The 24,524-nt window shown below is 39.7% G+C and overlaps 1 protein-coding gene across 4 annotated transcripts in view; it reads right to left on the minus strand.

Annotated features, from left to right (window-relative positions):
* The window catches only part of LOC122806592 (basement membrane-specific heparan sulfate proteoglycan core protein-like), a 1,657,353-nt gene that overhangs the window by 1,455,905 nt on the left and 176,924 nt on the right, over positions 1 to 24,524 (minus strand). For 2 of the 4 annotated variants that reach the window (XM_044077144.1, XM_044077141.1), the window contains exon 1: positions 2,277 to 2,558. The exons of 1 other annotated variant lie outside the window; for it this stretch is intronic. The gene's annotated coding sequence lies outside the window, so the exon portion shown is untranslated. Of the gene's footprint in view, positions 1 to 2,276; positions 2,560 to 24,524 lie in introns of those variants that run through there. One more of the 4 variants, XM_044077143.1, reaches the window with a different exon arrangement.

The following is a 24,524-nucleotide window of genomic DNA, read 5'->3' on the forward strand; positions in this document are numbered from 1 at the left end:
TTATGTTTTCATGCAGTGTTATGTTTTCATGCAGTGTTATTATGTTTTAATGCAGTGTTATTATGTTTTCATGCAGTGTTATTATGTTTTCATACAGTGTTATTATGTTTTATGCAGTATTATTATGTTTTAATGCTGCTGCTCAGCCTGGTGCTTTTGGATTTTGTGTCATGCTCTGACTCCATTACTTTACCCTCATGTTTTTAATCTTTATTTGGTGAGCATCTGAGAGGATATCCTAATAAAAAATGGAGTTATGTGGGACTCTGTTGCATTCATTTTTACATGGATTTAAGTATCCCATAATAACAATTATTTCAGTGAGGACTATATTTAAAAGGCACAATGAACTCCATGACCTACCCCATCACTTTCTACCACAATGGTTCTTTATGTTGAATGCTGTATGTTGGGAAAATGGTAAAATAACTAATTATGCTATTCATTATACTCTGAGTTTCCAGTTTATCACCCAGTAAAGTATTTTAAAAAACATAAGACCACACTTAAACCTACAGTGTAATTTACATTTTATGCCATGAAAACAGAGCTCTGGGTTCAGACTTTCTTATATACTGATATGAAAACAGTGCCAAGAGGAGTTCAAAAGACACAAAAGGAAAAGGGAGGATAAATGAATATAATTCAAGTATTCTGTATATTTAAATTAATATCATTGTTTGCAACTAAATTTCCACTATGATCTTTGTAATAACGTAGATGACAGTATTACATCATACAGACTGCCATTAAAAAAAAAGAGAAAAACATTTTATATAAACTAACCCCTGATAACTACAACAATATACTTAAATAAGACAGAAGTGAAACACACTACAAAATATTCAGGAAAAATATGAAAAAAAACACCTTGTTAAAATTAACAAATGACATGGTTTCACAGATGCTGTATGAGTCATTTACTTACTTTGTATATTTCACCACTTCAGCTTAGAATCTGTTTTCTATATGGGCCATGAATAGTTTCTGCTCAGCATTACAATAGTTTTATTGTAAATATTATATAACTGACTTGCCACCTAGTCACCTTTAATAACATGTTGTTGCTGGTCAGTGGTACCCTGCTGGTTACTTTACTACCTGGGGCACTATAGGGATACAACAGCTAGCTGGTGGGGATGTGCAATACACAAAGAGTATTAAAGAAACAAAACAAAACAATACAGTACAGAATATGTGGGAAAACTTATTTCATAATGCTACATACTTATGGAGATGACAGAAAGGCATATACCTACAAAATATTCTAATTCTCAAACCTACGTACACTTTATTTCTTGCTATACAACTTAGCTGTGCTGCATTTTCTGTAAAATACCATATTGTTACTGAAATAACAGGGTGCCACAAAATCCTGAGGCCCCCTTTAAATTCCATTTATTTATATTTCAGCTACCTGCACCACATCACCAAACCACTGCCCTTCAACAGTGCCCTGTCACTAGAGCCATGGTGTGCATGTGAGGCAGGATTGTCTCCCTATAGATGCAGCTGTTAAAAACAGATATAACTATATTGACTTTTATGTTTCGCTATTAGTAAGTGTGAAAAATACTACCATTTTTGAAGGTTTGTGGATTTCAAGAGGCAAAGTGCTTCATAAGTTATTGATAATTAATGGTGCAAAATTCTGCTGGGCAGTGGTGAGGGATGATTGCTCACTGTCGTATGTATTTTTATCCGCTGTGCTTTACATATAACACAATGGTAAGTTGTTAGAGTTCACCTCACTCTTTCTCAATGAAACAAGTCTTGATACATGTCTTTAGAAGTAATAAATAACTAAAAGCACAAAAATGATGGAAAGAGACTTCTCTTGAACAATTTAAGGATACAGAAAAATATTAAATAACATTGCCAATGCAGCAGAATGGCTTTTTGTTGCTAACTGCATGGGATGAACTATAAGAAGACATTCTGTTCTGAAAAATAAGAAAGTAGTTTTTTTCAGATTTTTAATCTCTACTGCTATGCTTTTTCAGGTTTAGAAATTGACAGTCAATACTGTAGTACTGAGTGCATCTATTAGGTAAAATGAATGTTTCCTGACGTTTGATCTGGGAAAGGTATGAGCAATATGGTAGTAAGTATGGCTCAGTGCATGCTGCAGTTGACCTGATACCAAAATAAATGGAAAGACATTGGAGCCATTTGTATCTCTCATACCAGAATGTAGCCAGAAATTCATATCCTGTATTCAAAAGCCTCATACTATCGCATCCCCCCTACAATGAATTATGAATGCTTACACTTACCTTGCCTTTACTGCAGCATATTATAGCTGAGACTCAAACTGAGCGTTCTCTAGAACATTGACCGCAGAAAACAGGAGACTGTTACACAAGTCTGAATGGAGTAAAGGAGCAACAGCAGCGTCAACAATACTAAGAACTTTCTCGTGGACAGAGCGCTTTTTTAGTTCCCAGAACTTTACCAGCAAAGACCTTGCAGAACAGCAGCAGATATCTGCACAGAAGTACACAAACAGTACATACTTTGTTCTGCAGATTAGAACTCTGCACCCATGTTGCTATACACTGTTTCTATCGCAGTTATGCCTTAGTTGGAATTAACTGCTGTCTAATATGCTTGTGTTACTAGATTTATTTATTTATTTATTTATGTTTTGTTGACTAGGTTTAATCCCCCTAGGACAATGGCCTCTATTCAGTAGAGAAATCAGGTGGTATTCATACTGACCAGTGGCCAGGGCAGTCGAGAAATTTCCCCACTCTTTTTGATAAGTGTCGATAGATCTCATATATCCACCTGATCTATCATCGACATACACTGATGGCACCCTGGTTTAACATTTCATCTAAAAAAATGTTACACTCAAGAATGTAGAACCCCTCCCCCTCTCCCCCATCAGCATTGAGAAATTAATTCAAGCATCTGTCATGGGAGTAAAATGCACAGAATGCTAATCTTCCTGCATCAGAGAGCATCTATGTTGTGGGAATACAGTAATGTCCATCCATCAATCGACAACCTTTTTCCCCATTTTTGCTCATGGGTTCAGGGTGTCACTTCAGCAGTGACAGTCATCTAGAGCCATGGCTTCACCCTGACTTGATAATTCTTCCACACCACACACTTGCATGCACACTCACACCTATGGCCAGTTTAGAGTGTCCAGTTTACCAACTGCATGTCTTTGGAATGTAGGAGGAAACCAGAACACCAGGAAGAAACTCACACAAACACAGGGAACACATGCAGTGTCCACACATAGGTACCCCAGCCAAGATTTGAACCAGGAAACCTCTTGCTGTGAGGTCACAATGCTATCCAGAGTGCCACTGTGCCAGGAAAAAAGCTATGTGACAGTATTTTTTGTACTTGCCCTTTCATTCAGTACTTCTTCCTAATGTTGTAGAATAACATCACTCTATTAATTCAAGTCCATGTCTAACAGTATGAGATCAATACATGTCATGGAGTTCTGTTCATTACATTGCATATATCACTAAACTCTGCAATTTGCTGTATCTTGCTGCAGTAGATAGTTTGTATTCTGTAACATTTAGCTGAAGTAAATCTTCCTTTTGTTCTTGTGACATTGCAGAAAAGCTGCTGATTCTAAGAATTCAGCTTTTTTTCTTACTGACAGCAATTTATAAACAAAAAATTAAGCAAAACCTTTGAATGGATAGTGCATGGTGGCACACACATGCTAAATTTAGGTGAAATATGCTTGGAATGGGATTCTGCAAATTTATTTGGTTCATTCCCATTTAACTGCATTGTGAGGCTTTGATGTTTCAATGTCACAAAAACTTAGAGGTAAGGAACTTTTATCCTTACTATAAAGGTTGATAGATCTCAGGGTCAGTTGTGTAAAGCCAGGGGTGTAAGTGGTACAACTCTTCCCATGCTGAGTGCAAGTGGGCTTGCCCCCTTCCCTTTGTAACACCTGTTCTGCTAATTCCTGTTGAGCAAACGGTTACTGAAATTTTGCCAGCTTGCAAGAAAGGCATAGAGGCTACCACCTGGCACAGCAGCCCCATGGGCTGTTGATGTTAATCAAGATATCAGCGAGGTAGACATGGGGAGAAGTTTACTGATTGAGTGTAACATTTTTTTACAACATTAAAGGAGACAAGGCCAAAGGTAAAGTTCAGGCTCATTGGTATTACAGTTACTTGCAGCTGTCCATGGTAACCAGGAAGATAATGTTTATAAGTGAAGCAAACACCTGGAACTTCTATCTTCAGTGAAGCAAATATCTAGCACTAATAGTTCATATCAGTCAGGTGATAAGTGGTTTTGCTGTTTAGTAATCAAAGTGAGGTAGCCACTTGAGAGTGATTCCCAATAAATCTTTTTTTTTCATAGTATTACTGTACAGAGCACATTAGGAAGTAGAATGATTAAACTAGCATCCCATGGATGTATTATTTTGAACTTTGTATTTTCTACTGGTGGGGTAAACATATGTTCATATAATTCAGAAATTCAGATTAATGATGTTTCTGATAACTGAGGTTACGCAGTATACATACAGAACTATACCTCTGAAGTGCTGCCAGGAAAGTTTTTTTATATATATGTATGGTAATTGTATGGGTACTGATTTACATTTTAGTGTCCCTTCAACTGATTTTAGTCTCCATTTGTTTCTGAGGTAATTCTGTGGCTCTCGATGAGACATTTTTCTGGAACAAGATAACATTGTACACTATTTGTTCCACCTGCATTATGAGAATGCATTGTTGTGCATTTTTGTTACAATATCAATTAATTTATTCAGTTCACATTTCAGGAGTAATTGAGGTTTGCTGTTTAAGCATGCTCTATACATATGACATCAAAGCTGACTGACATTTTTTATAGGTATGGTGGTGATTACTGAGTGAATAAATATGCCATCTGTGGTCCTCTAACTACCTATCTGAAAGATATCAATCTGTCAGACGTCTGTCTCTTATCTTTCTCCTTTCCTCCTAGTTAAAACAGATATTCCTCAAGGCTTTATTCTCAGTCCATTGCTCTTTAACATTTTCATCAATAACCTCTATACCGTCTCTCAGCAAACTTGCCTTATTCAATATCCAGATGACTCCGCTCTCATCTAGTTGCTTGTCATCCAACTACAGCTACAATCCATGGCACAAGGTGCCTTCAATTTGAAGTAGCGACTTCAAATTGCTTGGAGTCACCATAGATGACAATTTAAAGTTTGATCTTCACAAACAAAACTATAAAAAAAAACTCATCAAAAGCTAGGTCTGCTATACAGAGCAAAAAAAAGTACTCCTAGCAGAATTACCCTAGCTAATTTTTATATTTTACCCTCTGCTCTCTATGGCTCACCTATTTTGACATCCAGATCTCTCTTAAATCACAGCTGGAACAATGCTACAGTAAGATAGCTGGAGTTGCAGCTAACCTGCCACACAGAGCTCACTGTTTCTCTGCATTACATGTTGTCAGCTGGTTAGAACTCCGAAGTCACCTAGCCTGTACACAATTTCTTCTAACCTGTAAACTACTGTATACCCCTCTACCTGCCCTTCTACATCTTCAGTACTTCATCACTATTTCCTAAATGGTCCTCTACACTCTAAAGACAAAAAACTGTTTGAAATCTATAAAACAAAAAAAAAAAAAAACATATGGGACAAAATATGTACTCACACCGCATAGCCAGACTATGGAACTCTGTCCTAAATTCAAGCAGAAGAATATCAGGCTCCCATTTACTGAAGTTCTCTCTCAAAGAGTTTCTCACTAACTCATGGCTATGCCCATCCACTTCTCCTGTGTGATCTAGATCGAGAACTACTTTACATTCTTAATAACCTTTCATCACACTATTTGTCTATACTTTCAACACTTGCTGTCTTCCCATTCTGAGGGGGACTTGTATAATTTTTTTTATTATTTCCCAGCATAGTAGACTATGATTCTAATACTTTTGTATATACTGATTGTCTTATTTAATTGTATTTTTTTCTTTTATTATTACATCACTGGTGTCTCCTCATGATTTAATGTATCCTATGTATTGCACTGTCAAATTGTATTTATATATGTGTTTAATTATATCTAAACTACTGTTTTATTTGATGTTATTTAACTCTCTGGAGCTTTTCTCCCTGGGGATCTACTGAAAATGGGTATTTATCACCCAGTCAAACTTTCCCAGAAATGAAATGTAAATCAATCAATAAATAAATAATAACATTCTCCTGTTATGGTCATATCGGTTGTTATTTATAAAACACTTTATATCAAGAAATGCTGAATAATTTCATAGAGTCATTGTAACCACATCCAGCCATGAGGCAAGCAGGGAGCAAATCTAATGTTCTAAATTAATGGAATACAAAATTCCAATACTCAAAAGATCTTTCTCTAGTAGGCAGGACCGGCCTTAGGTCAACTGGTGCCCTAGGCAGAATGGCTCCACGGCACCCCCCCACACCAGCCAGTCCCCCCATTCTGGTCTACCTACACCAAATAAATACTGGAAAAGTGCCCCTCCTAGAGCGGCACCCTAGGCGGCCACCTAGTTGGCCTATGCCAAAGGCTGACTATGCTAGCAGGTAGTCAGTTGCAGAGATATAGCACTGAGAGGAGTTTGACACTGGATAACAAAGAATAAATAAATAAAGATATGCTAAAAATTTGTATTTATTTATATTGCATTTGGTGGCTGGGAAAGCCTGGTTGGGCACAGAGTCTCCTTTTCAGCAGAGGCCCAGAATAAATATCCCCAAATGATATATATCAGCAAAACACTGCAATATCAACATTCACTACCTCGACCAGTAAATGTGCACTTTGGAAATGTCAGGACACTACTACATATGTGCCAAGCAACAATCTCAGCACATGCAAAGCCTAGCTAAAAACAAAAAAATAAAATAAAACAGTGTTTTTAGGAGGAGGGTTGCACACCTCCCCCACTATTATATATATATACATATATATATATATATATATATATATATATATATATATATATAAACTATATCTATATCTATATATATATATATATATATATATATATATATATAAAACTATATAAACTCCTAGATTGCACAGTGTTGCGAAAAGAGCATATTTCCCATTCCTGAACACATATTCATATAGTCAATTTACCATTTCATCAACTTTCACATTATCAAGTCCACATTGACGAAACTTAAAAATCACAAACACCAGGAACGTAGTATTTTCCCTCTGGGAAAGTAACCACTTGGCCACCATGGTGAACTTTGTCCATTTCTCCAATGTTGTGCAATCTCGATGTTAGTATGTTTAGTTGGGGGGTGTGGGGGTGAAGCCACCCACTTTGGTGGGTTTCATTTTCTTACGTTTCTATTTTGGTTGTGGGTAGCCAAGTGGTTACTTTCCCTGAGGGAGAATATGATGTTCTGGGTGTTTTAAATGGTTGACTTTATATCTGTGGAGCTGCTTTTGTTTTATTTTTGCACCATTTAACAAGCCCCACCATTATTATCAAACATCATTACTATTAATGAATCTGATGTGCATGCATGAGTGTATGTGTGTCCCTGTAATATATCCATATAAACACAGGTTGTGTGTGTGTGTGTGTGTGTGTGTGTGTGTGTGTGTGTGTGTGTGTGTGTGTGTGTGTGTGTGTGTCTGTGTGCGTGTGCGTGCGTGTGCGTGTGTGCGTGTGCGCGTGTGCGTGTGCGTGTGTGTGTGTGTGTGTGTGTGTGTGTGTGTGTGTGTGTGCGTGCGCACACGTTTGTGCGTACGTGCACCTGTGTGTGTGTAATCTGCACATACTTCCTGTATATAATATAACTATAATTAACTGATGATGTATTCTCACAGAGTGCAGTTAAAGCACAGGACTGTGGTCATCACAGATTTTGGTTTTGGTTTCAGTCAAAGAATACAGCTAAAAGACTGATTCAGTTACTTTCTTTGAAATTCAGCATTTTTAGAATTGTCATCAAAAGTCTGAATTTAATGAGTGGCATGAAATCCACCTGGAACTTGGCTGACTATGCCACGGTCTCAAAACCATTTTACAATATAGCAGTCCTTAAAATGTGCATCATCAGTTTCCTGGACTTTGTTAAGAAGTAGGGTTTAAGACATGACAGAGAATAGTTGTCTTACAATTGCCAGCAACACATTTTTGACATACATCATGGGTCCTGAAGTGTTATGAGATTTTTTTTTCTGAGATAGTGATAGTAAATTCCAGTTAGTAAGAAGTCCAGGTGAATAATGACTCTCTAGAGAAACATGGCTGTTAAACTATTTGTCAGCAGCCCACTTTATCAGCCTTTTAGGTGTCAGTCCTTACAAATGTATCCAAGGACATCTGAATTGTGTACAGATTACCCATATACTAAGTGGTGCCATTAGACACGATTCTGTAAGGTAAATATCTTTAAACCACATGTACTGTAAAATATTTACAATATTACTCATTCATGTCTCATACATTTATAAAATGGACCAATATTTGTCAGTTTAAAATTCTGAGAAAATTACATATATATGTTTATTAATTTTTTTTCACGTTACTGTAAAATATTGCTGTCATATAACCATGCACAGAGTTGCTATCTGAATGCTGATGTAAAAAAATACTTGTCAAAATGGTATTCACAAAGTAACCTTAATATATATTAATAAATATTGGAGAAAAAAGCATCCACACCGTTTATGCAGGGGTGGCTAAAATCTCTGTTATATAACTCTGAGATTTAGGCCACTTGTACCTCGCAAACCAATAGGTCTTTCAGCTGGGTCATTGAGACTGAAAGACTGTGAGGGAATGTGAGAGCAGCAGGATCAGAGCTGTCTTCTGAAATAGCCACATCTAGTGACTACAGTGTTGTGTCCTGTGTACTGAGAGACATAAAATTATAAAATATCAGGTCAATGCAAGCAGATGCTACAACAGTGTCAAAAATGGCACCAGAATATTTGTCATAGTGTTAGGAGTAACTGGGATAATAAAAATATAAGCTTTGAGAGTCCTTAAAGACGCTACAATACAGCAAACTCCATATGAACTACAGAAGGAGGTAATTATGGATGTAGTGCAGCTTCACTTTTGGCAAATATCTAAGAAGGAAGTTATGCTGATTTCATGAACTTTAACTATGCCCTGACTTAGGAATAAGGTCCATTCCCATTGGGGTGTTAAAAACTGTAAACATTTGCAGAAATTTAAACAGGGAGACTTGCTGAATGAACAATTATTGGGTTAAATCCCCCCTCCCACAGCATGATGGATTACATTGTCTTGTAGAATGTGCTGTGTATGTACTGAAAGGAAGTGAGGCCTGCCTCTGTGTTGACACATATTTTGGAAACTTTGTGTACTGGCTGTCTTCTTCAGCCATTACTAGTCTCCACCAAGAACTGTGGCATTAAGTGCACCCTTAGCCCATTTTGACACCTTCTGTAAGACAGGTGAGCAGGCACATACCTTATCATTCTTCTTGTTGCAGCTATTGACTCATCCATTGTCTGAGCTGCTAGTTGAACCAAGCTCATCAGTTACAACTAGAGCTTCAGCCTTCTATGTCATGGAGCTGACCGAGGTACAGATGGTTACTTACTTCAGAGTAAAATCTGTTGTAACATTCTAAAGAAGTACTCTTAAATACTTCTGAAATTCAAGCAAAATACACAGCACAAAAGATCATTTTTGTAGTCTGACATGTCTGTACATAAATGTTTCTTAGATGCTCTATATCTTTGACAGACCACACATGTTTGTGTTTATTTGTGCCATAAGAATTTAGATTTTAATGACAGATAAAGAGCTGCTTGGCCTACATATTCTTCCATTTCTCTAACTACTGAATAAGAGCAGGAATCTACTTTTATAAGTGGCTTTTTCCAGACGTTATAAAATAACATATTTCTGGCTTGTGCAACCTTCATTTTCATCTCTTCCAGATGCATGTCATGACATTTGGCAATAGAATTTATAAATTCAGGCTTCTTCTCATTCCCTGTACTCGAATGTTATTTACTGTATTTACAGGAAGCATTATGTATCCTGTAGGTCTAATATCTAACAGGAAGAGTAAATAGAAAAGATGTGAGTGATGAACAGGATTCAGTGAGACACGGATACATTTGTTATGATTTTTTTATCCTTGCTATCTGCGAACGATCAGCCCTTCCATGATCAGATGACTCATTTATTCTCTTCTGAAGTGAGAGTCAGTCAGAAGAAATCCTCATCTATTAGTTTTGTTTTTTTTTTTATGATGTCATGTGACCCCCACCCCAATTGCTGATATACTTGCTCATTTGTGGAAGGGCCTTGTATACCTTTCCTCTAAGGGAGTATGAGAACTCATGTACATGACCATGCCCCAAAAACTACTGCTTACTATGGCTTGACAGAGGCAAGCACATGTTCCCAGCTCATATATTGCATCTCATTTTCCTATTTCACCATGCAAGTCAAAATCATAACAGAATGGACTAAATCCCCTTTCCAATGATGGTGAAGTCAGCATTGGTCACTCAATCCCACCCTCTCTAATTGGCTCCTCCAATGGTCAGGCTACTGACTCAACCAAGATCATGTGGACTATAGACAAGGCTCCATCTGTCTACTCCCTGTAGATGACTTGCACGAGATTACTTTTTAAATGACAATCAAGAAACAAGTTTAATCAGAGAACCACTTTTAAAGTATTTATGGCTTCTGTGCACAAACAAAACATCAGGGAAATGGATTGCTAGGAATACTTCCCATTCGTTATTTCACTTATAAGAATACCATTCCTTCTTTGCATGCCATAAACACCTACGTACATGTCTAAAGGGTGCTACACATTAGTGTACTGACGTAATGAGTTACAGCATCACATTAACTCCTAATTTTATGTAGTGTATGCAAATATGAATGGCATAACAGACTGTACAGAGTTAGGAGCGACAGTGTTTTTGTAATGACAAAATACATTATAAAAAGGGATAACATCTATATTCTGTAAAGAAAATGTGAAAGATGTGGTATGTGGAGTGCTGAATGGAGAAGTCCATACTGTGTCATGTCATACTATTTTTTCAAATGTATCATTTTTTGTGAAGGCGTAAATGCTAATAAACATACAAGCAAGATTTGGTCCTAAATGTTGAGGCCAGAAGCACTGAAGTCCCATTTCACTGAGTTTTCCAACAACAAAGTGGTAGATCCCAATATTTTATGGGGGCTGTCTGCCTGAACCCCTCACTACCACCACTAATATAACCATCCAAAAAAGGGAATCCATGAAAAAGGGAGTAAACTTAACAAACATTATATATATATTCAATGAATTTCTTGTTAACAATAAGGACTGCTCCCATCCCCTCCTTCTGGGCTTCTGCTACCTGTGTCTACAGCTATATCCTCACTGTTTTCTCCTGTTTTACCTCACTGCTATAGATGTTCAGTATGGAAACTATTTGTGCATAAACATGCCTGCAGTCTGTATCCAGACTTACCAGAAGAAATACTGTTATTATTAGAATTAATTGACAAAAGAATAATACCAACTGAAGAGCTCTGACATTACTTGATATATATTTTTATTTAGTTTGCCCGTTTCTGTATATTTTCTGAAAAGCAGTGTAAAACACAGTAATTCACAATGATGTTACTGTGATGCACAGTAGAAGACTGATGTGAGAATAGAATTAGTGGGATGATTTCCATCAGATTAGCAAAGTAATCATGCAAAATGGCATAATATCTTGCCATAAGTGCAGTCCTATAATATGTTTTGATGTGCTGCATTATTTCACTAGATAAGCTGTGTGCTTTTGCCCTCAGCTGTTGTCTTTGAAGCATTCTGATCCGAATTTGTTTCTTTTGTTTCTGCTTATATGAATTCTGGCTTACCTATTAAAGTTTTTGAACTATCAAAACATGGGAACAGTACTAGGCGAGTGATCATGGATGCTATAGTATGTCTTGTCATATAATAGTACATGTCCTTAAAAGTTCTTGCCACCCATTATAAGCACTAAATAGTGCCCCCCAAACTGAGCAGGGCCGTGTACATCTAATTGGGCCGGACTTTTGTTTGTGTCTTGAAGAGAAGGATGTGGCATATGTTACATACGTGTTCCTAAGTGACATTATTTCCTTCCAGTACTGCAGAGTGTTATGAGATGGCACACGTATTAGAAAGTGTCTATATTAGTTCCTCAACATATGTATCCATTGAATACATATTCATTAACAGCTAAAGAGCGACATTCATTACAGCGATGCATGGAATCTTTCCCAGGGTTAGGAACCACTGGGCCATCACCACAACATTGCCCTTTTCCTCACCATAGTGCAATCTTGGAGTTGGTATATATAGTTATGGGGTGTGGGGTCACAGCCCTCCATTAGGGTGGGTTTGATTTAGTGTGGTGTGAATTCTGGAGTGCTACAGGGCCAGTGGTTCCTAACCCTGGGAAAAATTCCATGCTTCACTGTAATGAATTTTGCTGTTTAGCTGTCAATAAATACATATTTCACAATTAAATATTTTAAGGAACTAATATAGACCAATTAGAAATGTACATTCAGACACATAGCTTATAATGCAGTTGTTCTTTACACTTTGTAAGTCCAGTGTCAGCTTTTTTATATTGCTACGTCTGTGAAGTCTGTTCACATGTTAAAGATGTTGAACTATTAAAGGTGGTTTTATATCCCACTCTACAACCAACCCCAGCACCCTGTCAGCCCATTTGTTCCCATCCATGACAAGAGCTGCTCATTCATTCCCCAGGGAGAGTGAAAGCATTTCAACCCTTTCATTCCTTAACTTTGGTGATAGTCCTATGAGCCCATTTGTTACCCTTCATGATGTAGTCGGATGCCAGGCAATCTGTCACTGAAGTGAGGGTACCATCCCTCCCCACCTCACTCTACTCCTGCAGCAGCCCTCCCCACCTCACTGTATTCCTGCAGCACCCCTCCCCACCTCACTCTACTCCTACAGCAGCCCACCCCACCTACTCTATTCCTGCAGCCGCCCTCTCCACCTCAATCTACTCCTGCAGCAGCCCTCCCCATCTCACTGTATTCCTGCAGCAGCAATCCCCACCTCACTCTACTCCTGCAGCACCCTCCTCACCTCACTCTACTCCTACAGCAGCCCTCCCCACCTCACTCTACTCTTGCAGCACCCTCCCCACCTCACTCTACTCCTACAGCACCCCTGCCAGCCTCACTCTATTCCTGCAGCAGCCCTCCACTACTGCAGCAGCCCTCCCCACCCCACTCTATTCCAGCAGCAGCCCTCCACTACTGCAGCAGCACTCCCCACCTCACTCTACTCCTGCAACAGCCCTCCCCAACTCACTCTACTCCTGCAGTATCCCTCCTCATCTCACTCTATTCCTGCAGCACCCTCCCCACCTCACTGTACTCCTACAGCAGCCCTCCCCATCTCACTCTATTCCTGCAGCAGCCCTCCCCACCTCACTCTACTCTTACAGCAGCCCTTCCCACCTCACTCTATTCCTGCAGCAGTCCTCCCCACCTCACTCTATTCCTGCAGCAGCCCTCCACTACTGCAGCAGCCCTCACCACCTCACTCTACTCCTGCAGCAGCCCTCCCCACCTCATTCTACTCCTGCAGCAGCCCTTCCCACTACAAACTATGCAGCAGCCCTCCCCACCTCACTCTACTCCTACAGCAGCCCACCCCACCTACTCTATTCCTGCAGCTGCCCTCTCCACCTCAATCTACTCCTGCAGCAGCCCTCCCCATCTCACTGTATTCCTGCAGCAGCCCTCCCCACCTCACTCTACTCCTGCAGCACCCTCCCCACCTCACTCTACTCCTACAGCAGCCCTCCCCACCTCACTCTACTCTTGCAGCACCCTCCCCACCTCACTCTACTCCTACATCACCCCTGCCAGCCTCACTCTATTCCTGCAGCAGCCCTCCACTACTGCAGCAGCCCTCCTCACCCCACTCTATTCCAGCAGCAGCCCTCCACTACTGCAGCAGCACTCCCCACCTCACTCTACTCCTGCAACAGCCCTCCCCACCTCACTCTACTCCTGCAGTATCCCTCCTCATCTCACTCTATTCCTGCAGCATCCTCCCCACCTCACTGTACTCCTACAGCAGCCCTCCCCATCTCACTCTATTCCTGCAGCAGCCCTCCCCACCTCACTCTACTCTTACAGCAGCCCTTCCCACCTCACTCTATTCCTGCAGCAGTCCTCCCCACCTCACTCTATTCCTGCAGCAGCCCTCCACTACTGCAGCAGCCCTCACCACCTCACTCTACTCCTGCAGCAGCCCTCCCCACCTCATTCTACTCCTGCAGCAGCCCTCCCCACTACAAACTATGCAGCAGCCCTCCCCAACTCACTCTAGTCCTGCAGCAACCCTCCCCACCTCCCTCTGTTCCTGCAGCAGCCTTCCACTACTGCAGCAGCACTCCCCACCTCACTTTACTACTGCAGCATCTCTCCCCACCTCACTCTATTCCTGCAGCAGCCCTCCACTACTGCAACAGCCCTCACCACCTCACTCTACTCCTGCAGCAGCCCTCACCACCTCACTCTACTCCTGCAGCAGCCCTCCCCACCTCATTCTACTCCTGCAGCAGCCCTCCCCACTACAAACTATGCAGCAGCCCTCCCCAACTCACTCTAGTCCTGCAGCAACCCTCCCCACCTCCCTCTGTTCCTGCAGCAGCCTTCCACTACTGCAGCAGCACTCCCCACCTCACTTTACTAGTGCAGCATCTCTCCCCACCTCACGCTATTCCTGCAGCAGCCCTCTCCACCTCACTTTACTAGTGCAGCATCTCTCCCCACCTTACTCTATTCTTGCAGCAGCTGATACGTCTTTGAAGCTTCTGCTTTAGGAAAGCTTTCTACAGATGTCTGTACATACCAGGACACTTCCTTTCAGGCTTATGTGAGGCACAAGCCAAACCAACCTAGTAGCTGCTTCTTGCAGTACCTTAATACTCCTGTTACAGCACTTCATACTACTTAACGTTACAATGGCTACTTACTCCCATTCTCCTCTGTCTCAGCTTTTACCATGCTGTTTAACTCCTTGAATATGTCCAAATGTTTATGCCTTAATAATGTTAGAATTGATGCTTTCTGCTAAATATATTTTTCAGCTGTGATTGGCAATTCTGTTACCTCACCCACCTCCCTTAAAATCAAGAAGTGACTTAAGAGGAGACTCCACACATATACTGTGTTAAGGAACTACTTGCTTTTAAGTGTGAATTATGCCTATTTTGAGATTGTAACACTATGTACTGTTTTCGTTATCTGTTCCCACTAGCATGCTTATTTGCAATATTAGTAGTTTTCATTCCCCCTGCAATTTAGTTTTGTACTGCAAGTACTAATGTCATATTCCTAACATCTAAGTAGGATTGGTGTAGACAAGCTGGCACACTTGTTGCTTGATTGTATTGCTAAACTGCTTTTACAATTTTTCTTTCAATCTTTACTGTCTGTGAATTGCTACAGTGCTTATTATTCTGTTTAGACTTGTTTTGGACTCTGCTTCTTTGCTCATCTACTTATTTTTATCGGTACTGCTGCCTTGGCCCTCTTGCTCACCTCTTTGGGAGTCACATATTGCACATCTAATCCCCAGGACATACAGAAAATATCCTGTTTTGTTGTTCTCTGTCACACTCTTGATCTAATGCAACTTTCATGTCTTATCAGTGTTCTGTAACTCTAATTTCAATTATCCTTATTATACTATCTCTCTGTTAAGTTCTCACTGAACGCGTAGGTACTGTCTTCTTGACACTAATGCTTTGCTATTTTGCCTTCCTTACTTTTATATGTCTTACTTTAGCAGTTAACCATAGAAGTTTGTTATAATACAGATAGTCGTGGACTGCACTCCCCACCCCCACCCCAAAGACTACAGCAGAATAATTAAAGTATCCAGCCCAGCAAAAGCTTACAGACTTGTCTTTTTACTCACTGTTAGGGTAATTTACTTGTTCATGCTGTTATCCTAGTCATGCTTTGTTGAAAATCGAACCAAGTTTAATAGCTCTTCTCTTCTTGGCCAGTACTTAGTGGTCTGCTTTTTGGATGTTTTAACTGAGATCAAAATAGCCTCCACTGCACCTTAATGCTTGCCTTCCCCTTCCTTCTGTATCTGAGCTACAGCCTAGTCTTGCTGGCAGCCTGCACTTTCCTAATTGCTCTTTCCAGCTACTGCTTTTGTGGCTCTCCCTTTTTGCCTGTATAGTCAGCTCTGTGTTGGTTTGCTTCTTTTCTTTTCCATGCCCTGAAGTGTTCACTAATAACTAATGAGCAAACCACTTCTATTTTCAGCATAAAAAGTAGTTAGCTTTAAAAGCATTTAAGCAAAAGTTTTTTTCTCATTTTTCCCAACTTTCTTTTTCATAACTATCAGTCTCACACCTTGGTAGGTCGCATATTCATAATGCACCTAAATCTCTTCCTAAACCTCAGTACTTCAATACAATTATATTTCCTGTTCCTGTCTAACACTTTCAGGCTTACAGATAGTTGTTTTTCCACCCATGACAGCTGTACCACCTTCTCAGCCTACTCCATTTGCCTTTGCCACACTCAAGCTAATTCTGCTCCCCTACCCTACCCTTATTTCCACCCACATCCACTTCACCTAAACTTATACCATCCTATTCCCTCTGTGAATAACGAAACAACCAACCAAATTCACTGAGGTGTCCAAATGGCCAAACTCCTTTAATTACAAACTCATCTCACACTCAGTTCTCCCAGTCTACTCCAATAAACTCCAACAAAAATAACATATAGCTTCCACCCAGATAAGTTTAGCTTCCCCTCACTTATGTATAAAATGCTACTCCTCCAGTCTACTGTCACAGTTATAGTAAGCGTACTCTCCATTGCCACATCCTACCACACTCCCCATCCCCCATCAGTCTTTTTTCCCAAATCTGTACTCCTAGTCAACAAACACCTCTCAAGAGATCTGCAACAATGGGAAAGGCCGCAGAAAAGAATCACTGGACTAAAGCAGATGCCCTATGCTGACCGCCTTAAAAAACTCCAGCTATACTCTGTCGCATATCGTCTACTCTGAGGCAGTCTCTGCTTAACATACAAGGCCATGTCAAACCCAGAGCTGTTGGACATGCTACACTTAAAGAAATCCCAATCACTCAGAGTCACACACTCCAGGGATCTAAACTTTGTCATTACAATAAACAAAACATGCTGGAGGAATAGGTTCCTGACCCAGAGACTCCCCAGACTCTGGAATAGACTGCCCATACATGTCAAGCAGAGTGCCTCTTTGGCCCTCTTCAAAAGGAACCTTGATGATTGGATGGGAGAAAGGAAATTCACCCCGGGGATCATGTCAGTCACCCTGCTAGACAAGGGTCCAGGGAAATAAATAGTGTGGGAAGAAATAGCCAGGGAATTGGTATGGCTAGGCTTGTATAGGCCCTAGGGCCGATAGCCTAGTACCAACCTATGAACCTATGAACCTAAAAGTAGTGCAACTTCTCTCACCAGACTTCTACTCTCCCACTTTGTGGAAACATCCACTCAAACCCCAGACCATCCCTTCAGACCAACCAAACTCCAACTAACCCATCAGCTCCCACATTACCAACACACAACCCACTAATCCTAACCACAACCTACTATTAATGCACATAAACCTCAGAAGCATCTACCACAAAATTCCAGATCTCCATTCATACATTGCAGCACACAACCCAGACATTCTGATCATTACTGAAACTTGGCTAAAACCAAGCATTGAAAATGAAGATATCCTTCCCCAGGATACAATGTAATAAGAAATTATAGCAGATACAAAGAAATGGAAGGGTTGCAATACTTTTTAAAAACACACTAAACACCACCATATATCCACTGAGTCACCCCAACTATCCCAACATAAAAATATCTGTTACCTTCCTACACCTGAAAAAGCACAAGCTACTTGCATTGCTGCCAAATACATATATTCCACCAAGCTAAACATTCCCATTCTTGAAAACATTCTTCAATTATTTTCCACTAATGTAAATAAATGGGGATGTGAATATAGACTATTTACTTGTAAACACTGACTCCCCTACCCTCTATATTAACCTGTTCAGTTTTACTCAAGTAATCATCTCACCCCCTAAAATTGACAAACACAGTAACATGCACTCACTACTAGACTGGATCCTTATCACCTCACCCTCAAACATAAGGTTCTTTGATTGTCTTCCAGACAACATCAGTGACCATCACCCCACATTTATCACAAGACAAACTAATCACACCTCCAAATATACAGTATTAAAACAAGTACGTAGACTATCATCTTTTAACAAAGACACCTGTATAAGCTAACTTTGCCAATACAACTGGAATACTCTAAAACCTACTACTAGAAGATGCTGTTAACCATTTCAATAACACATTCCTTAACATGCTAAATGAGTTAGCTCCCATAAGAGCAAAAAAAAAAAAAAAACAAAAGCAACCTTGCTCCATTGCTCAACAAAGAAACTAAATAGCACCTGCTAAAAACACTGGCAAAGTCTGGAAGGCATGGAATATAAGACAGAACACCACAAAAGTGGCACATTTTTAGACAACTTAGAAATCAATGTAAACAACAGGTCAGACTAGACAAAACTGCATTCTTTCACTCACTTCATATCAAACATTACCACAGTCACAAACAGTTCTGGGCAACCACAAAAACCCAACTATACCCCAGTCAAACCACACAACACAGACCCTATAACCACCCAATTCAATGCATACTTCAGTTCAATCTGTCCTCTGTACTAGGATCTAATATGCCTTCTCATCTTTCTATCCTCACCAACAATACTCACAGTACTCCTGTCTTTTCTTTCTACCAAATACCTAGCTCAGCTCTCAAAAATTACCTTCATAAAAACTAAAAATCACTGCATCAGCTGCTGGCAAACTCCCACCTGAATACCCAAGTTAGCTGCCGACATCCTGGCATACCCCATCTCAATACTCATAAATAGATCTATCACAGAAAATTATGTATCCACTATCTGGAAATATCCACTTCACAAAGGTGGTTGAATGACGGACCTCTCCAACTGCAATTCTCTCCCCTCTGTCCAAAATCTTAGAAAGATATACACATTTACAATTCCTAACCTATCTCATAAACAACAAACTATTGTCCTCCGCACATGTCTTTTGACCACAGCACAACACAACAGCTCTGCTTAGTTTCTCAGAAACCAAAAATACCTACAGTATCAAAGGTAACCTAATATACTCCCTGTTCCTGGATCTGTCAAAAGTATTTGACACAGTATCCCACCAACTGCTAAATAATGAACTATCTTCCCTATCACTAGTGCATTCATCTCTTACTTGGTGCTGGAGCTATGTTTGCAACAGACAACAGGCCATAAAATGGAATCAGGATCTATCCCCCTTCCTCCCTTTTTCTGTTGGTGTTACACAAGGGTCAGCTCTAGGCCCAGTACTTTTCAATATTTTCACAAATGACTTAAAAAAAAAAACAGCAAACCTGCCACCTAGGTACAATATGTTGATGGTGCCGCCATCATCTGCTCAGCATCAGCCCTTCCACTACTTAAGCAAATGCCTCAGGACTGCTTCACTTCCATAGAAACATGGCTAAAAGCTCATCAGCTAACTTTAAATACAAAAAACAGAAAACAAATGAATGCTTTTCACATCCAGATCTCTTTAAACAATCATTACACCCTTTAATATTACCTCAACAAATAGTACCTACACATAAACTGTAACAAATCCCAAACTACTACAAGTAATAATAGACAATAACCTAAAATTTGACCTGTGTATCACCCAGACCATTATGAAAACTCATCAAAAGCTGGGCTTTTTCTACAGAAACAAACCCTACCTCACAGACTCCTCAAGAAAATCCTTAAAATCGTCCTACTTTCTCCGCTCCCTTCTCTATGCATCACCCATATTAACCAACATTCAAGCCACCTTACTAAATAAATTTGAGGCATGCTTAAACAACATAGTCAAATTTACATCTGATGCATCCTATTGTATGCACCACTGCTTAACACTGAAGAAGCTCAGCTAGCTATAACTACCTAATTACCTAGTCACATTCACTCAGTTTCAATTCAAATTGCCCACAAAGTACTAAACAAACCACAGACATGCACGTCTCTACAAAGCATTGTGAAGCACTACTGCCCACCATGCTGCCTTCTCACAGGTAATCAGAGCCTAATAATAACTTGCAAATCCCGCAATACATCTGTATGCTCACAACATTCATCCTGTGTCAACAGACAGTGGAATAACATGTCTATCCCACTAAAACAGAGAAATCCACATCTAGCTTTAAGCACAGCCTGAAACAGCACTTAAACTCCTCCTGGCTCTGTTCTTGTTCACACACTGAGTAACTCTCTCTCTCTCTCTCTCTCTCTCTCTTTCTCTCATATCTCTAGACTATCACCAACCCCTAACTTTCCAGCTCTCCTATTCTTACCTTGCAAATAATGTAAATAAATCCTGTTTGCATTTATAACTATCTACTGCTTTTTATTATTCCTATGTAAATTAAATGTCTATATTGCTGTATATGTAAATGCAACCTGTTTATTATTATATAACACACGTACAGAAATCAAATTGTATTAACCCCTGGGTACAGAAATCAAATTGTATTAACCCCTGTCTTAATGGTATTACCCATTGCATGATTCTAAAACTCCATTTGTACTGTTAGGAAACTAACATTCTTTTTTTCTCTGTAATTTTTTTTTGTTTCTAATTTTTTTAAACTTTAATGGAGCTTTTCTTCCTAGGCCTCTGCTGGAAATGGGCCTGAGTGCCCAGTCAACAATTGTGGTAAACAAAAAACAATAAATAAATAAATTATCCACAGTAACTAAGGTCAGAAGGAGTTGCATTGTGTCTTTGTGGATATAGAGAAAGCATATGACAGGGTGCCTAGAGAGGAATTGTGGTACTGTATGAAGAAGTCAGGAGTGGCAAAGAAGTATGTAAGAGTGGTATAGGATATGTACGAGGGTAGTGTGACAGCGGTGAGGTCTGCGGTGGGAGTGACGGATGCGTTTAAGGTGGAAGTGGGATTACATCAAGGATCAGCTCTGAGCCCTTTCTTATTTGCAATGGTGATGAACAGGTTGACAGATGAGATCAGACAGGAATCCCCGTGGACTATGATGTTTGCAGATGACATTGTGATCTGTAGTGAGAGTAGGGAACAGGTGGAGGAGACCCTGGAGAGGTGGAGATATGCTCTAGAGAGAAGAGGAATGAAGGTCAGCAGAACTAAGACAGAATATATGTGTGTGAATGAGAGGGAGGATAGAGGAATGGTGAGGATGCAGGGAGTAGAGGTGGCGAAGGTGAATGAGTTTAAGTACTTGGGATCAACAGTTCAGAGTAATGGTGAGTGTGGAAGAGAGGTGAAGAAGAGAGTACAGGCAGGATGGAGTGGGTGGAGAAGAGTGTCAGGAGTGATTTGTGACAGACGAGTACCAGTAAGAGTGAAAGGGAAGGTCTACTAGAGGGCAGTGAGACCAGCTATGTTATATGGGTTGGAGACAGTGGCACTGACAAAAAGGCAGGAGTCAGGGCTTGACATGGCAGAGTTGAAGATGTTAAGATTTGCACTGGGTGTGACGAGGAAGCACAGGATTAGGAATAAGTATATTAGAGGGTCAGCCCAGGTTGGAAGGTTTGGAGGCAAAGCCAGAGTGGCAAGATTACGTTGGTTTGGACATGTGCTGAGGAGGGATGCAGAGAATATTGGGAAAAAAATGCTAAGGATGAAGCTGCCAGGTAACAGGAAAAGAGGAAGGCCTAAGATAAGGTTTATGGATGTGGTGAGAGAGGACATGCAGGTGGTTGGTGTGACAGAGCAAGATGCAGAGGACAGGAAGAAATGGAAACAGTTGATCTGCTGTGGTGACCCCTAACGGGAGCAGCCGAAAAAAGAAGAAGAAGAAGAACTAGTCTACCACAGGTTATCTTAGTCACAAGTCTGTATACCACAGGAGCAAGGCTATTGTTAAAAAGTGATCAGGTATTTGACTTTGTGCCTAAGATACTAAAGTGAGTCTGAGTTTCAGTGCTGAAATCTTACAAAGCTTTAACCTTGACTCCATAAGCAGAAGGTGTTTTACATACTTTCCACTGTATATTTTCTGCATTATAGACTGAAATAGAAACTAGCATGCAGTACTAACTGCTAATACAGAGAAACTGAAACACAAGCAAAGAACAAAGCTCCTGCATTCATCTTTTGTGACTAAACACGGTAGGACTTATGCAGATTTCCCATAAAAACTAAACCAGTCTGAATTCACTAGCCAAGGCAATATACTGTTCTGGGAAGCTTTTTGATATTGCCATTCTAAATCATAAAATAATGCAAAACACAGGTAAGAAATTACTGTATCTTCAAGCTTAAAAGTGTACTGAGGTAGTGACTTCTGTTGCAAGAGCAGAAATGTGTTAAAAAGGATGTGCCTACTTGGAAACATCAAGAAGAAAGTCTCAAATAAGATTCCAAGGAAAAAACAAAAAGACAGGCACCCTTAAGAGCACGTTCCAGGAAAAAAAAACTTTTTGCTTGGGGTAACAAACACTAGCAAACCTCCTGAAAATTTATCCAGGGAATTTTACATTTTTCCCATGAAAAGTTAAGAACCATTTCTTAAAGGGACAATCCCAGAGATTTTTTTGTTTTGAGTCTGGTCTTTGTTTACATTTTCAGTCTGGCTTTCTGAGCACGCCCCAGCTTTGGTTGGGGGAGGGGTGCTTACAGGAAGTTTCATTGGTCTTAGTCAAATTCCATCTCAAATTGCAGTTGTACTCACAACAGCTCTCAATGGGTTTTACATTAGTTTCACCTTGCTTTTTATACTCGGAGAAAAGTAGCCTTTCAGCAATTTTATGACCTCCCTTGCTACTACCCTGCAGGAAAGCATATGAACAATGCAAATCTAAAGTATTAGTAGAGTTTTCTGTTCATTTCATTTCATATTTTATTTTGTATAGATTTCTGAATGCTAGCTAAGTGCTATGATGTTATGCATGACTGACACTTGCTCTGTAGAAAGCATCAGAATGATGTACGTTTCGAATAGTAATAGAAGCGGTCTTCTTTCTTCATGTTTTATTTTTTTTGATCTTTGAATACATGTGTAAAGGTTTTCTGACCTGCTGTAAAAAATGTGTGTGATGCAAGCAATAAATTCATTTTAAACAATGAGGTTCAAAACTTTCTGTCACAATGGGTGTGTATGGTATCGCAACCTGTGATAGTTGTAGGTACTAATTCTGAGGCTGCTTTACTACAGACTAAGGGGAATACACCAAGAGACTGTTAAGATTTAGTATGAATTCACTTAAATGTACTTATGACTATACTGCTCACAGTTACGCTATGCAGAATAAAGGAAATAAAGAACTGCACAATTAAGATAAGCTTTTGATGAGCTCATAAAGAGTAAACAATAAGAATGCTGCCTAACCACCACCACCACAAACACACACACAAAAATGTAATAACTTTATTGTTACCCAGTGATTGGAGATTGAAAGCTTTGACAGGAACTGAATATTGTTAATTGTGTTTACCAGAGGGAATGAAAACAGGGCTGCATAAAGTAAACTGAAACCAAGACTAGGGTCGATGATGACATGGTAAGTGGGTGGTGACAACTGGGAAGTATCAGGACAAGTTTCTTTTGGTCAAAATTTTAGAATCTGGGATTGTCCCTTTAACAGTTAAGGTAATATATCATTACTAAACTAACTCTGAAAATAAATTTACTTTATCAAGACTTTATTTGCTATAATAAAAGATCTATAATAATAATAAACAATTAAACTTATTCTAGTAGAGGAAGCTATTTCCCTGCATCTGTTTGTCCAAGAGTGGCTTCCTGAAGGGAAAACTTTCTAGTATGTTAAAATCAAGCAGTATTTCTCAAAGACAGAAGCATAACTCCAGAACAGAGACCTTTAGTAAATTAATGCTTAGGTTTGCCATAAATGCTGTGGTTAAAAATAGATACTCTCTTCATGTACACTGTGTGGTGATTTTGAATCTTTTGGCAAATAAAAGTTGCATCTGGTAGAAGTGAAACCAAATCCGAAGACGGCGTAATCAGCTTGCAGGCTGCTAGATGATAAAACACATATAACACCATTGTAATGCACTGAAGAATGTTTTGAATATGCAGAGCACTTTTAAAAGAAGTCACAGACATCAACACAGTTTAAGTACTAACCATATGCAATGATACAATGCTTTTTGTGACAAATTTTCCCAGGGCTTAGGACAGGAGGCAAGGTCATTTAACACAGGGAAATCTAATCAAGATGTTTTGAGTAAATTCTGCTGAACTAACAGGATATTATGGAGTAGGACAAGTTCATAAGCAGTCAGAACTGAAAATGTTGCTTATAGTACTAGAACATTGCTGCATCTATGTAAGATAAAAAAAAAAGTTTGTAGAGAAGTGTA

Source organism: Protopterus annectens, chromosome 7.part0, assembly GCF_019279795.1.
Source record: "Protopterus annectens isolate FY-2018-M chromosome 7.part0, PAN1.0, whole genome shotgun sequence".
Taxonomy (NCBI): Eukaryota; Metazoa; Chordata; order Ceratodontiformes; family Protopteridae; genus Protopterus; species Protopterus annectens.